Source organism: Dermacentor andersoni, chromosome 5, assembly GCF_023375885.2.
Source record: "Dermacentor andersoni chromosome 5, qqDerAnde1_hic_scaffold, whole genome shotgun sequence".
NCBI classification, from domain to species: Eukaryota; Metazoa; Arthropoda; class Arachnida; order Ixodida; family Ixodidae; genus Dermacentor; species Dermacentor andersoni.
Window position 1 is genome coordinate 115,494,888 of NC_092818.1, and position 14,646 is coordinate 115,509,533.

Consider the following 14,646-nt stretch of genomic DNA (forward strand, 5'->3'; position numbering starts at 1 on the left):
GTTCACGTAGTACTCTCAATGTTGTTACCCCGGAGATTGTTCTTTCATGCGACAGAAGCAACCCCCCCCCCCCCCCTCCAATGAAAGGTGGCATTCATTGACGCTGAGGCACTCCGAGCGAGTGTGCGCCATAACAGTGCGTAGCACGCCAAAAGTCATGTTTTCTGACTATTCAAGCGTTCTCCCCGAAGATATAGCTCTAACCTTAAGCTCAATTCGGTACAAATTAATGAACATCACTAAACATTGTAACCTGTACATCTTTGTCTATGGCGATGGAGAAGAAGCAAGTACACGTATATAGCATACTAAACCTTCCAACGTACCCTACTTCCCTGCTCTTCACGATGGTTGTTCTTGCCTGACCAGACGTGCAATGCACAAATCGATGTGTTTCTTCTGACAGCCCAGACAGCTGGTACGTTCACGCTTCTCTTTGTTCCGTACAAATGTGCGCTATGGATTTGCGTTTGAATCCCGCCTATTTCTACCTTAACTCTGCGGGCAGAAAGAGCACTTCCGTCAGGGTTTTTTTTTATGCTGTGTGATGTGCACGACAAGGTCTCATTTTGCCAGGCGCCCACAGCAGTCCTTATTTTGCATATTGACACCCATACTTGTTAATCTTTTTCCTGCGACCGCGTTTCACCGTTCAACAAATGTTATCGCTCGGCGCGGGACGCACCCGCATGTACCGGAAGTTTCTCGAATGTTAGCGATGTTTATACCCATTGTCTGTTGTCCCCGAAGCTTGTGTAAACTGATTTCTTGTGAGACGTGAATTGTGTAAAATTTTTTCGAAGACACGCGGGCACTAAGCCTTTACCCTGGAGCCTTCGATGACCCATGTATAAAAGCCGACACACTTGATCGGCAGATCAGATTTTCGCTGATCGCCGACTGTGTTTGCCATTGTCGCCGTTCTTTGAATGTAGCCTGTTTTTGAGGGCACAGGTTCGCTCAGAAAAACGCTAGTTTCGGTATTCCCAGTTTCGTTGCTTTCTTCACCGTCCCTACTCGGTGACAATATTGACAATAGCTCGCTGTCGCTTACCCATAACAGCATTTTGATATCAGCAAACAAAACCATTTATTCGCCTACTAAGGCTATGCTAGAATAGCGTCTGCTGTTGTGAGTAGAACAGGCATGCTTCTTGAAGCCTGTCAGGTTGCTCGTGCTGTTATGGCGACGAATAGTGGGCAGCGAGAACCAAGAAGAAAACGAGCAATTTAAAGACTTACAGACTAACTTACAGACTGACAAGGAAATTTCAAATTATACAATTTGTAGCTCTGGCGAACAATTTACATTGTCGAATTTGTATCAGATGCATATAGAATTTAACTTTTATACGAACTCTGCTTGGAATCTAACTCATGTCCAAGGCGGCGCACTTTAACGTTCCCTTCCATCTTTCTTCGAATCGTGCATTAGGGTGCATATGACCTTTATTTGTAAGGACGATTATGTACATTACATATAACTTATATATTTGCCGGGCATTATTTATACGAATTTAGCGAAACAAGGTGTTAGATAGGACTAGTTGTTATTTTATGGTCACCTGCACAGCGTGACTGTGGTAAAAGACGACACGCAGACAAACTCTCTCCGTCATTCTTTTCTATCCTTTGTTCGCAGTTGCTTTGTGCACATCATCACGAATATAACCGTGAATCTGCTAGACGTTGAGTGATATGACACGACACACTAATTTTAGTCAGACTGGCAATCACAAATTCAGTTCCTGAAAGGAGGAAGCATACGAAGACGACGTAACGTATGAAATACAATATATATGGAACAATATGAATGGCTTGTATAATAATTGAAAATAATTATTTCATATTCATTCCATTGTCGTAACGTGGAGTGTCATGACCTATTTCTGATACAGTCGACTTCGGATAATTCGAGCCTTGCAGGATTGTAAAACTTGGTCGAATTATTCGAAAGTCGCACTAACAAGCAGTGGCAAAATCAACCATTTCGAACATTTTTGTTGCTCTAACAAGTTTCTAATGTCTTTTTAATTGTTTCTGTTGAAGCCCATCTCAACCAGCATGCAGTTATGAGTGCCGCCAAGTATAAACGCTGCCTCAGTGTTGGACTGAAAGAGAAAGTAAAATAGAAGTAAAGTAAAACAGCATCGAGCTTAGGGAAGCAGTGCCATTGTCTTATGGACCTATTGTTCTTTCCAGCATTAGTAACCCATCTGTTTTTCAATGGGTACCTGGTCACTGTGGCATCAATGGCAATGATTCTGCCGATAACGCTGCTCGCACAGCACATCAAGAAGAGCACAGCGTTCCAATTCCGCTTTCGAGGACTGACGCTGCAAGGCAGCTTAGACACCTGGCACGCAGTCTCACAGTGACCGAGTGGAACTCGCCAAACTTACGACTTACGCGACTGCATCGACTAAACCCCTCCCTGCAACTCCGACCTCCACTCGGACTTCCTCGACGTGAAGCTGCGCTTCTCTGCCGCCTTTAGTTAGGAGTGGCCTTCACAAAGGCATACTCTACATTAATTGGAATGACTGACAGCGCAGCATGCGAGGTCTGTGGCACCAAAGAAAACATCGGCTACCTGCTGTGCCACTGTCCAAGATATGCCCCAGAGAGACAAGAACTTGTCAAAGCTTTCCAAAGAGTGGACAATCGGCCACATTCTGTGCAAGTGCTGCTGGAACACCGCCCCCATCGCCCGTCGGCCCATAAAGAGGTGAAGGCACTTTTGTGTTTCTTAAGGACGACGGGTTTGTGCGACCATCTGTGACTTTTAATGCAATTTCTTTAAGACCACACGCGTCAGCGAACTCGCCGCAATTTCCTTCTTTCCTTCCCTCCTCTCTCTCCCTGTGATCTTTGCTTTCCCCTTTCCCATTCCCCCGGTGTAGGGTAGCCAACCGGACGTTATTCTGTTTAACCTCCCTGCCTTCTACCTTTCTCTTCCCTCCTCCCCCCTAGTATCCCATCTGGGCCCATGAGGGGACACCCTCCAATGGTATAGTTAGGCGAAGCGGCATGATTTCGTGTTCGAGGTCAACGAGTGTTTCTGCCATAGCCAATGTATGGTGTCTCATCAGGACTTTCCAGTGTGCTCTAATAACGCAAAAATTCGAATTAACCGAGATTAAATTACCAAGAGTTGGGTACAATTGCGCTGTAAGATAAAGGCAAGAAGATACACCAGTAAAATCATATTCGTTTAGCGCAAATATGTAATACTGCTATAAATAATTTATTACAGGTTCAGGCAGTTATCCCTAATGTCTTGGAGCTGCACAAGTACAGTGATACTAATAATACGAAACACTTAGGAAATCCAGGTTTCACGCTCCGACAAAAGAGGCGTTGATCAAAGAAGATAACATGGTCAATTTACAGCCTGAGCAGCAAAGTGTTTAGGCCTTTCAAAGTGAAAATGTGAAACTTCTCGTCGACTCTCCGATGCATACCCATACCCACTTTAGCCTATATTTGTGCCACAGGCCTTACTTTATGTCACTGGCGCATGGGAAGCCGATACAATAATGCTTGCGAAAAAGGACCAGCAGCCTTGCTTCAGCAGGCCATGGCGAGCTCTATAGAGGGCTCGCAGCAGATGCGTATCGATTTCGCTTTTGTAACCTTCGTAGCACGCCCACTCTATCAGTAATTTTGCGGGCGCCGCCGAGCGTCAGTCTATTGATGTGTCTCGGCGGCATCATTTATATTCCGGAACATTAGTTTATGGCACCGGCGTGAAACGACATTCTTACAAGCATTCTGCGTTCATTTTTAAGGGAGTTTGCAACGGACCTACACGTACGCTTTCCTTTCTTTCCCTGCGATTTCTCGAGCTGGTGCGTTTCTTGCAGAGAGGGGGAAGTAGAGGCACCGCTAACGTAAATCACAGAGTGATCCATGTGACCACTTTCTCCACTGGAACCCAGAGGCGGGATCTCGGAATTAGTGATCTAGACTAAATGAAGACCATTGTGATCATTCGTGCGCATTTGCGAAGCGATCGTACTGTAGCGATTCAGACTAAAGCGTTGCGACAATTGCGCAAAGACGTGAACTTGTTCATCAATTGCCACGTGGGCTTGGTGAAGAGAGCTACCGGGTGTTTTTACGAAGACTTCAAGCAATATTCCGATAAAGCAGTTTTGAAATAAAAGCACGGTTTCTTCGGAGACATGGCGTTAGTGGTGGCGACCATGGAGGAAGGGTGATACGTGGTAAGTGGTCGCTAATTAACGGAAACACTTTAAACAACATTTAAGATTCTTAATTGGAGCAGGCTCATTATAAGTGGGAAATGGAAACGAGGTCTCAGTAGAAGCCCTATCAACTTCTGGATCAGGAAAAATGCGATTATCCGAGGAACTGTGGTACGACTAATATCAGCTATCAGAGCGCGCGTAAACGAAACTGGGAGGCTGAGCCGAGTGCAAAGCCACGCCTCTCGAGGAGATGTTCTGCTTAGGCCACCAACAAGCGGGCAGTCAGCAGCGCTGCCACTCCGGGCTCCTCACTGTCGCCCTACGAGAGTGCGACCTCTTCTGTCGAGCAAGGCGTTGCCGATATGGCCAAAGCACGCGCCAGTCTCGTTCGCTACAACTGTCCGCCGCAGAAGAGGAGACCATATTGGTGACTCAAATGGAATTGAAGACAACCAGGTCGTAATACGGCTTTAGATGCTGCACGTGCACGATTTCTTGACCCCGGTGGCTTAGGTCAGTCGACAGTGTCAGCGGCTCGACGAATTACACTAGGTCACATGGACGTCTGTTTCAGAACACGGCAGGTACCGTTGTACTTGACGAGGAGTTTAGAGAAGAGACCGGAAGTGGCTGAACGCACACGGAGTCAGACTAGAGAGTCCGGGTGAAATGAGCTTGTGGGTCGGCTGTCATCACGACAAAATTTTTCATGCTACTGGCCTGCTGTCGTAAAGGAGTCCACGAGCTTCCAGAATACTTCAGCTTATTTCGAAGCTCCAAACGGGGCCGTACAATCGAATTCGTCAGGCCTGTACGGGAGAATCGTATGAAGTGTGGAAGGTAGTTCGCGGCCGCATGCCAGGAAGAACAGAGGGTATGCCGTCGTGAGCAGCGTAGTAGGCGCACGCAATATAAGGTAAGACGACGTCCCAGTTGGTGTGGTCGGACGCGAAGTTTCGTGGATAGCATGTCTCCTATCGTGCGATTGAATCGCTAAGTGATGCCGTTAGTCTAAAGGTGATAGGCAGTATTTGTACAATGAATAGCTCGGCATACACTGAGAAGCGTGTTAACTACATCTAAACAAAGGCATGTGCTCTGTCACTCAGGTTCTCAGGGTGCACTGTGACGGAGATTGAAGTTTTGCTACAGGAACGGCACAACATCATTCGCTACGGTGGCTGGTACGGCAGCTGTTTCCGCATAACATTGCTGGATTGTCGACAGTAACAATAATCAAGCGGCTACCAACAGTTGTGCAGGGGACAGGGCCGCAAATCAAGGTGATTACGTGGTCAAAAGGCCGAGCAGGGCTATCATTTGGTGCAAAGGGACCACAAGCATTTTCAGGCACAGATACCTGTGCACTTTAGCCGCCAGTTTATTATCATCCAGGTTCCTGAGTCTTTCTTCAAAACAAATTTTCCTCTGAAGTATATCGCGAAGTATAACGCTTAATGTATCGGATCTTCCTCGTACCCGTCATTGCCACTTGAAGAATGGCGGAAATTTCGACAAGTATTCTCAACCTACGTATAAATGGTGGTGGTTGTCTAAGTGAAAGCCCGTTCATGAGAAACCACGTGGTCTTTGGAGAGAATGCGGTCTCATTAGGCACTTCGTCGAGAGGCTCTTAGTTGCACACGCTGTGAGGCTCTCCTGTTCGGGACACGGGCTTTGTGATTACAATACTAATGTGCATGCGCCTTATTAAAAGCCTCAGGTAAAATAAGCACATATCGTTTATCCAAATTGTGCACTTTTATTTCTTTCACTTTTGGAATAACCTTCGCTTTTTCTCAAGATTACTGAGCGAAGTAGGTGCCAATTACGCAACCAATGGAAAAGGTGACCACCCTGACGCGCTTCAGCTTGGCTGCTAGGGTTACAATGCATCGGACATAAACAAATTAGGAAAGTACAGCGTTAGAGAAGACAACTTTGGATAACGTTTCTTACAATCAATGTTCAGTCTACAGACCATCGCAAGTTAAACTTAGCAGCAGTTATGATCCTTGGTTATCATTGGTTATTCACTGTAGAGCGCATTGCTCGAATGCTGTATACAACTTTAATCCAGTGTGTGCGAACGAGGCCGCGTGTGCGTTTTCATGTTTACACTCGACAGAAATCTATGAAGCAAAGCAATAATCGGTTCTTTGTATAAGTTTATGAGTAGCAAAACAATTCCACATACCAAAAAAAAAACAGAAGCACCTATTTATAGCCGCAAACTAACACCAAAAATTAAAAAAGTATATTGTGAGCACTAACGCTGCAAAAAAAATTTAATGATGTTTCTGGAATTTTAGCGACAATATTTCATGTTATGTGCAAAGCGTTTCGGATGCTGTCGTTGGTAACTTCACCGCTGTGCAACGCTTCGTATAGGCAAAGCATGCCTTACAAGTGGGGAGTACCACGTTCAAACGTGTAACCTTCAGGAACAGAAAACAAAAAGTAGAGACTAATAGAAAGGCCCTGGGTTGCTTTAGATTTTGTTTAAGGCAATTCACTTCATACCAATTACCAGAGAAAAATATAGTATCGTGTAATATGTATGCATAGTGTTCTTCCTTTAAAAATATCGCTAATTTGCATATTTTTTGTTCCGTAAATGGAGAAAGCTATATTATCACCATAGTTTCTTAATGACAGTTATTTTGACTAGGAGAGCTATCATTATCTCTAAGACTAAGCTTAAGATAAATTGGAAATGGGAACATTGGAAATTCTTATAATGGGCGGGACATGAATTGACCGCGGTATGTTATCTGCTTCAGTTTATGCGCGTTCATCGCAAATAAAAACAAGAACAGGTATAAATGCATTTCAAATGCGTTTATAGTAAATTTTAATTGCTTACGAAGCATGATCTATATAAATTATACCTATGAAGTGAAAATAAACTTCAGTTTTGTAAGTCTCCAAGTTTTACAGCATTTAAAACTAGCAGAAGCTGTACGACAGTACTGCCGCTTTTGTTCGTGCCTGGTCATGGGGTGTGGTATTCTAGCTCGTCTTTTCGCACCGAGTAAAATTTATCCCTTACTATTCTTACTTTAAGATTTGCTTAATTTTTGTACTCCTTGCGAGTTTGGTGAGTATTTGAAGGCAAAGATGGACATCATAAGGAAAGTGGCCTCACGACACGCTCGCAAGGCAAGGCACCTTGACAGCCTCACTAGGGGCTACGTTTGTAGCAGGATGATCTCTAGTGTCCCCGTGGTTCCTTGGCAGTGCCCTTCTGCCATTGCTTCATTGAATACTCTTCACTATTTCTCACTGCGAATTCCATCCGTTCCTTTTCTGATACGAAAGCATCAAATCCTCTGTTCAGCAAAAAAAAAAAGCTCGTGTTTGTAGCAGCGAAACGGCACCTAAATTGGCATTGGCTGTGACGCCACGTTACTAGCGTACCTCAACGGAGCAGAGTGGGCTAAACGAAACACGTGCTGCCCCATTAGCGCGCCAGGTGTTACGTTAAGAGAGAGGGCATCGCCGCGACGCCGCGTCACCAGAGGGCTTCGACAGAGTACATACAGGGACGTGACGCCACAGGTTGACACAGGTTGTCTTTGGTGAGACAGTTGCCTCTCGCGCGCGTGCGGGTGCCGACGATTCGCTCTCGGAAACCTGCGCAGTAAGTATATGTATACATATATATATATATATATATATATATATATATATATATATATATATATATATATATATATATATAGGGTTTTACTAGGACACATAAATACCCAAGAAAGTGAATGGGAAAACGGCGCCGCGGTAGCTCAATTGATAGAGCATCGCACGCGAAATGCGAAGTTTGTGGTTTCGGTTCCCACCTGCGGCAAGTTGTTTTTTCATCCACTTTAATTTCCCATAATTTATCATATAAATAAGTAAAAGTAATTTCCCCTATGTTGTCCTTGGTGTCTGTTTGTTGGCTTCTTATGATATGACATATATATACAGTGCAGTTTTGCCAGATGTATAATGCCAGCCAATATTTTTTTTTCTCTTCGTGTTATCGTTTTTCCCGCCCAACCTTGCATTTGCCGTCATACCACATTATCATCGATTCCTCTCCTTTGTGTTAAATTGCAAATTTGAGCTGTACGTTTGTACACTGACAAGTTACTTTGTACTATTAATTACCCCCCTTACTCAATGCTCTGTCAAGGGGCCTGTAAGGTATGTTCAATAAATAAATAAATAAATATATATATCTCCCGCAGGGACTTACCTACGGTGAACGCCTGCCAGTTTTGGTGGCTTCTACTCCTTCTTCAGTCTCTCATCGCGCAAAACGTAGGTGGTATGCGGCGTTGGCGCCTCAGGCTGCTGCTTTTTGCTGCCTCGGTCAGCAGGTAAAAACCTTAAGAACCACTCAGTGGCGTTGGATAGGACATTAAAGCTTTAAAATTCACAACTCATAAGAAGTACTTAGGTGTTCTCGGATTTTATTTTTCTTTGTCCCAGACATGTAGTTCTAGGCGCTGACATTCCCGTAGGCTCACCTTGTGTGGACTTAAACAAGATAAAGGAATTGGGACAATATGGTGCACTTTGATTTTGTCTTGCCCCTCGAGATATTACATTTGCTGCTTGCTCCCGCTTCTTTTACCTCTTATTCATCTTAGCTTTCCAGTCACAGACACATGACCGGAATGCGTGCTTCCGCTTTCTGCAATGCACTAGCCTGTATGACGTCGAGGTTCTTTCTCTTTCGACACCACGTTTGCAGTTTTCTCGACGGTCGTAGTTGCAGGGTAAGGCCGTGCGATGCGTCAGTTTGTTTCAAGCACGCATGCTTTTGCCTTTTCTTTCGCCTCGTTTCCATTTTGCTGACGACTGTCTTTACATTATGGGTAAATAATCTACACACAGTGATAAAATGTAGTGCGTCAGTGGCGTCCTTATGATGATAGACAACATCTTTTTATTCATAACAAAACGGCTAAAGCTATTCCTAATATTCACAGTAGCTATTTAAAATATGTTCCCGCCAAAGATAATTACTTTCACACAATATGCTCCGGAGGATCTCGCTTTGTTCCAGATTCGTGTCCATCGTTTACATTCACTTAATTTTTTTATTAGGTAATTTATTTGCATGCGGTCAAAGCGGAAAGTGTAGAGATACGGCACTTCCGTGCACGTTACTATGTACCCAGTCCGAAAACGAAGTTTTGCTTCTCAGCACAGAATAGAGGTTAGTGTCCTGAACATATTGGTAGATGTCTAGTTAAAAATAACTAAAGTGCCCTTATTTTTTGGCTGACGAAGGCGGACTTGCATTGCTTTTTGTTTGTAGTTCCTAATTATTTTCTCTAAGCATAAAACATCTCTTCAAGGTACTGACTCGCCTTGTGGTTTTGGCAACATTATTTCTACGCATTTTAGCACTTTGATAAATCGCCATTTCTCGAAGGACCTTTGACACTCTGGACAGAGGACAATTAAAGGATATGAAAAGTACGAGATCAAAATTTTTTTTTACGTTGATATAGGCATAATGACATGACGGTGCGCAGGCATTCAGTAACCAAGTCGCAGTGGGGGAGAAGAAAGAACAAAATAGGGAAGTATAGCCGTTGCTGAAACAATAAACAATTATACTGTCAACAAGGTTCAACTATTAGCATACGCAAGTGCCGAGCGTCGTTTGCGCTATGCATGAGAAGTGAAGCACATACAGATTTGGGATCGCATTTCTGATTTATCACTTTGGAGATCATCCCGTCGACTGTTTGCATTTCAGGTAAGCAGAGCGTCTGTCCCCCGTGCATTATCGCAATTTTCTCATCACTTAGTCGGTAGCGAAGGTGATGCTTCTGCAACAGGTGGGTGGATAAGGAACGAGAAACAAGGGCAACTCCACCTTTCCCTTTTCGTTTATTTGTTCTTGTTTGCGCCCAGAGTTTGTTTCCCGTTCGAAATAGGACAAGAAGCGAGCAAAGCTAATTCTAGATCACCATGTTGCAGATGATATCACAACAAAGCAAGAACTCCACGTGGATGTGAAACCGCCATGAGCAGGATAATACCACTAAGGCAAAGGGAATTTTAGGAAGGGGACGGAGAGATCGGGAAGTATGGAGAGAAGGCCCCTGACGTAAGACAGCGAACAATTGAGAACAAGAAGAGGAAGGTCAAAGTGTGTGGGTTTGAATGTAAGAGTAACCGGCGTGGTAGCATGCGCTGCAAATGCATGCAAGCAGGGCGAAACAAACGACGCCTTAGGGTGTCGTCAGGCATGGTAATGAGGGGTAAGTGGGGAGGGAGGGGGAGGGGAGCTCTTGCGTTGCGAGATGGAAAGGAACCCAGATTCGGATGAGCGGAAGCAGGCAGGCTCACGCGGAAACAAAACACAGTATTCGGAGAGAGGCAGACGATACGACAGAAGCAAAACATCGGATGAGAAATATCAGAAAAAGGAACCATATTGTGAGGGCGGTCGCCCGAAAACAGCCTCTGCTCAGCTCAGAACTTTGTTTCTCGGAGACGGAAAGATAAAAGATAAAAAAAGGACATTCGAATGTGCGGGTTTTGTTGTCAGCGCTTTATTTTTTTCTTTAACACTTTTTCTTATCTTTGTCTGCTTTTTCACATAATAAGATGTAGACGTCACATGCCGTTCAGTACTGACATGATGGAAATGTTGAGGTGGCCTTGGATTGCACTCAATGGTGTTGCAGCGCTAATTATTGTTTAGTCTTGTCACACTGCCACCGTGAGTAGTCTCACTTTTCGCGCGTGTTGCACTGGTTAAAGTGAAGCTCAATGCAAGGGAATCAAAATATAACAGAGACGTTTGCCTTCAATAGAGTACATATATGAGCTTGTAAGCATTAACGTCTCAATTTTGAAATTTACTAAAACTTAGAAGTGTGTGCGTACCGTGTGGTTTGGGGTGGTGGGAAGCTTTGGCTTCTTCGTTATTTCTTTGCCTATCTTTACTTACACTATCGAGCGATACTGCTTTATTTAACTGGCCACAACGGCAACTTTAGATACGTGACTGCACCAAAATACACGGACACGCTTACCTAAGGTGCCTTTGGCACCTTTGGCTCTGGAAACCCTCTGGCTCTGGAGCACCTCTGGCACCTCTATCTCTGGAGCTCTGGCTCTCTGTCTCTGGAAACCCTCAGATCCAGTGCGCATAAGCCGCGCATAAGCCGTCCATATCGGCGCCTCACGACAGTGGTGGCACCGACGGCGCGAATGCGTCTCGAGCGTACGTATGCTACAATACAAATTGAGGTTAGGAAGAAGCGAAGGAATGAGGAAAGAAACGGCATGAGATGACAGATGTGAATAGCAAGACGCAATTACACTAAGGTGGTGACTACTGTATTTGTTTTTTCGATATATTTGTAATTTTGTACTAGGTTCTCAAGACTATTTAGCATCTCTACAATTTATGAGGACGAGAAGTCAACTTCAAAACAAACACAGCACACGCGCAGTATTATGAAATAACGACGAACCAAAGCTAGTCGTTTTTAGATCTCTTTTCAGAATGTTTGACCCTTTGTTGACGAATGTTGTCTATGGCCTCATACCAGAAAAAAAATTTCCCCGCTGAGTTTCGGCATTGAGTATAAAGTTTCTGCCTAAGTGTCTTCGGCCAACACTGAATGACGGGAAGCAAGTGCCATTTGTTGGTTGAGAGCAGGAATACAGCATAAGGTTCGACACGCGACTCGCTTTCCTTTAAGGTCGCGGTCACAGAGACAGATTGGTGCAAGATCTCCAGCTGCGGTGGTGTCACACACGTGACATAAAGCAAATTAGATGCCTAAGGGTTCATATATGACGACCGCTATCTGCACAAATTCCAGACGTATCTATAGGAAGCTTAGTATCTATAGAAGTGGGAAGCCCACTTCTATTTTCTCGCGTGTGGCTTACCCCCTATTGGTGCAAACATTTCTGGAAAATGCCTTTTTTTTTCCTTTTCGTTGATTGTGCTTATTTAGATATGTATTGGACATTGACATAAAAATAATTTTTGTTTTCGGGTATGCATATATGCAACAAGCTTTGGCAAGAAAAGCTGTAAACATGGCTAGGGACGAAAATAACAATAAAAGCAATAATTACAAGTTCGGTCTTTTCACAGGGATTGGCACATAGTACAAACAATGTCTGACCAGAGCACAATTTTATATTAAATACATACGCAAAATGCAGTGAAATGCCCTTCTCTAATTACAGCTACGACTTCCTTAATTTAGTCTTTCCAAAATAGTGAAGACGTTTATAACTGCACAAAAAAGCACAAGTTATCTGCCGGTATAAAAATTGCGTGGCATTCATTAATTGTTTGAATGTTTCCTAGTTTCATGGCGTTCCACTACCTGATTAACGTTTTAATTATCTCTTTTGATCTGCAGTGAGGCTGTGGCATGTATGTTCATTTTAATTTTCCAGTGCTTGTGGTGTTCATATAAACGTTTACCGTAAGCAATTCTAGGAAGGTAAGTACGTACATTGGAACTGCTGTAACTTCATTACGGGAAAAAAGTTCCTGATAGCCTCACGGCAGCAACAGCAATACAAGTCGAACGCCATGAAAACCGCCAATTTAATTTGCATGCCAAATCTTAAATAGAACTGAAAACTTATCCCGGCTTCTTCGCTTGCAACCCTGGGCTCAGCGCATTTCATTTGGTTTCCATGCGCGTAAGTTCGTAGAATACAGTTAATGTCTCAAGGCTTCTCCATGGCTCAGACTGCTGGCTTTGGAGAAACAGCGATTTGATGTTGGGGCTGCATTCATTATAAGCCCAGCTGCAGGTAGCTACGTGCTGGTTTGATAAAGATAAAATTCTTGGAATTAGTTTACCGAATGCTATTATCTGTCTCCAGGTTTCCACAAACTCCTCACATTGCTATGCGTTGCTTGATTCTGCAGGGTAAACGGCGCCTTGAAGATTATGTTTTTCCGACGCTGTTTTAATTGATCGTGCGTCTCGCCCCGACTGCGAGCAGTGCAGCTCATTTCGTCAGGGGTGCAACACCGCTACCACCGCCGCCATTGCCGCGTTCTACCGCTATCGAGGGCGCATACGCTGCTCGCACGCGGAGAGTCGGCGGGTCTCGAGAAACGCGGAGTGCATATTCGACTACAAAAGAAGTCGCAGTTTCGCCCGAAAGGCGAAGCATCCATTGCGATAGAAAATTACTGGACAACTACACGAAGCAGGGATAGTAGTGTTATCGGCCGTATAGACCTGTAAACACAAGCATACCATACCCACGGACAACTTTCAGCGGCTATCTAAAGAAAGCTCAGGGCGCATGTCTGCTGCTCATGTGTTATCGCGCCATGTAGTCCGGCAGCGTTTGACAGTGCTTTTGGTTGCTTGGAACAGACGCGTAATATATATATATATATATATATATATATATATATATATATATATATATATATACAAACTCTATTGAAGTGGAGTGGTGCAGAAGGAGCAGGTGGGCGGTACCACCAGTCCAGTGCTCCACTGACTCCTGCTTAAATAACTAGTTAATTATTTTATAAGAAACGCAAAGACGTAACCAATCTCCTGCAACATCGCGTTGCGACTCCTGCGACGCCACTGGTAACATACGAGCTTAACATTGTGTAACACGTTTGGGAGCTACCAGGCAGCGTGGTAGAGCTCTGTTCCTTTTGCCTTACATGCTGTGTCACTCGAACATGTCGCCTCCGACTATAGTTGGAACGATGTCTGAAGGGTATGAGCTCATTGCTCAGCCCTGCTGTCACTGCAGAACATCGCCCTGCGGGCGAATCTGCTAATTAAAGAAATACTCTGTTTCTTTCAGAACAAGACTGGGTAAATTAAGTTTTGAGGCCCACAGATGCTCTATGTAATGCGTAAAACATTGGATGCATATTTTGGCATCTGTGGACATCTCTCGTTCGAACTTGAGCTGTGAATGTTTCCGCCGCTGCTAGCAGCTGATGTGTGATAGCTTTCAATATTAGTATTATTTCTTTTTGTACCGTCCCTTAATAGTTTCTGCATTACGTTTTCTTTTTGTATAACTTTATCTAACTCACCGTTCCTTTGTAACTCAATCTCGTTTACAACGCAATTGTGTTTGAGGGTATTTATAGATAAATAAATAAATAAATAAATAAATAAATAAATAAATAAATAAATAAATAAATAAATAAATAAACACGACAGACGGCGGTAGCAGGGCATTGAAAAAGACTAGAATAGCTATGAAAAAAGCATACCGCTTTATAAGCAGCTCGAGTGAGGTTTGGCTCAATATAGATACTGCCAGTGGTGTCAAGTTGTATAGCCGATTTCGATCGCTAGCATCTAAGAATGCGCAGCTGAGGGACTGCATACATAGGATAGTGGGATCGAATGCTTCGAATTAATCGAGTAAATTCCTAAAGGTCACTCGGGAT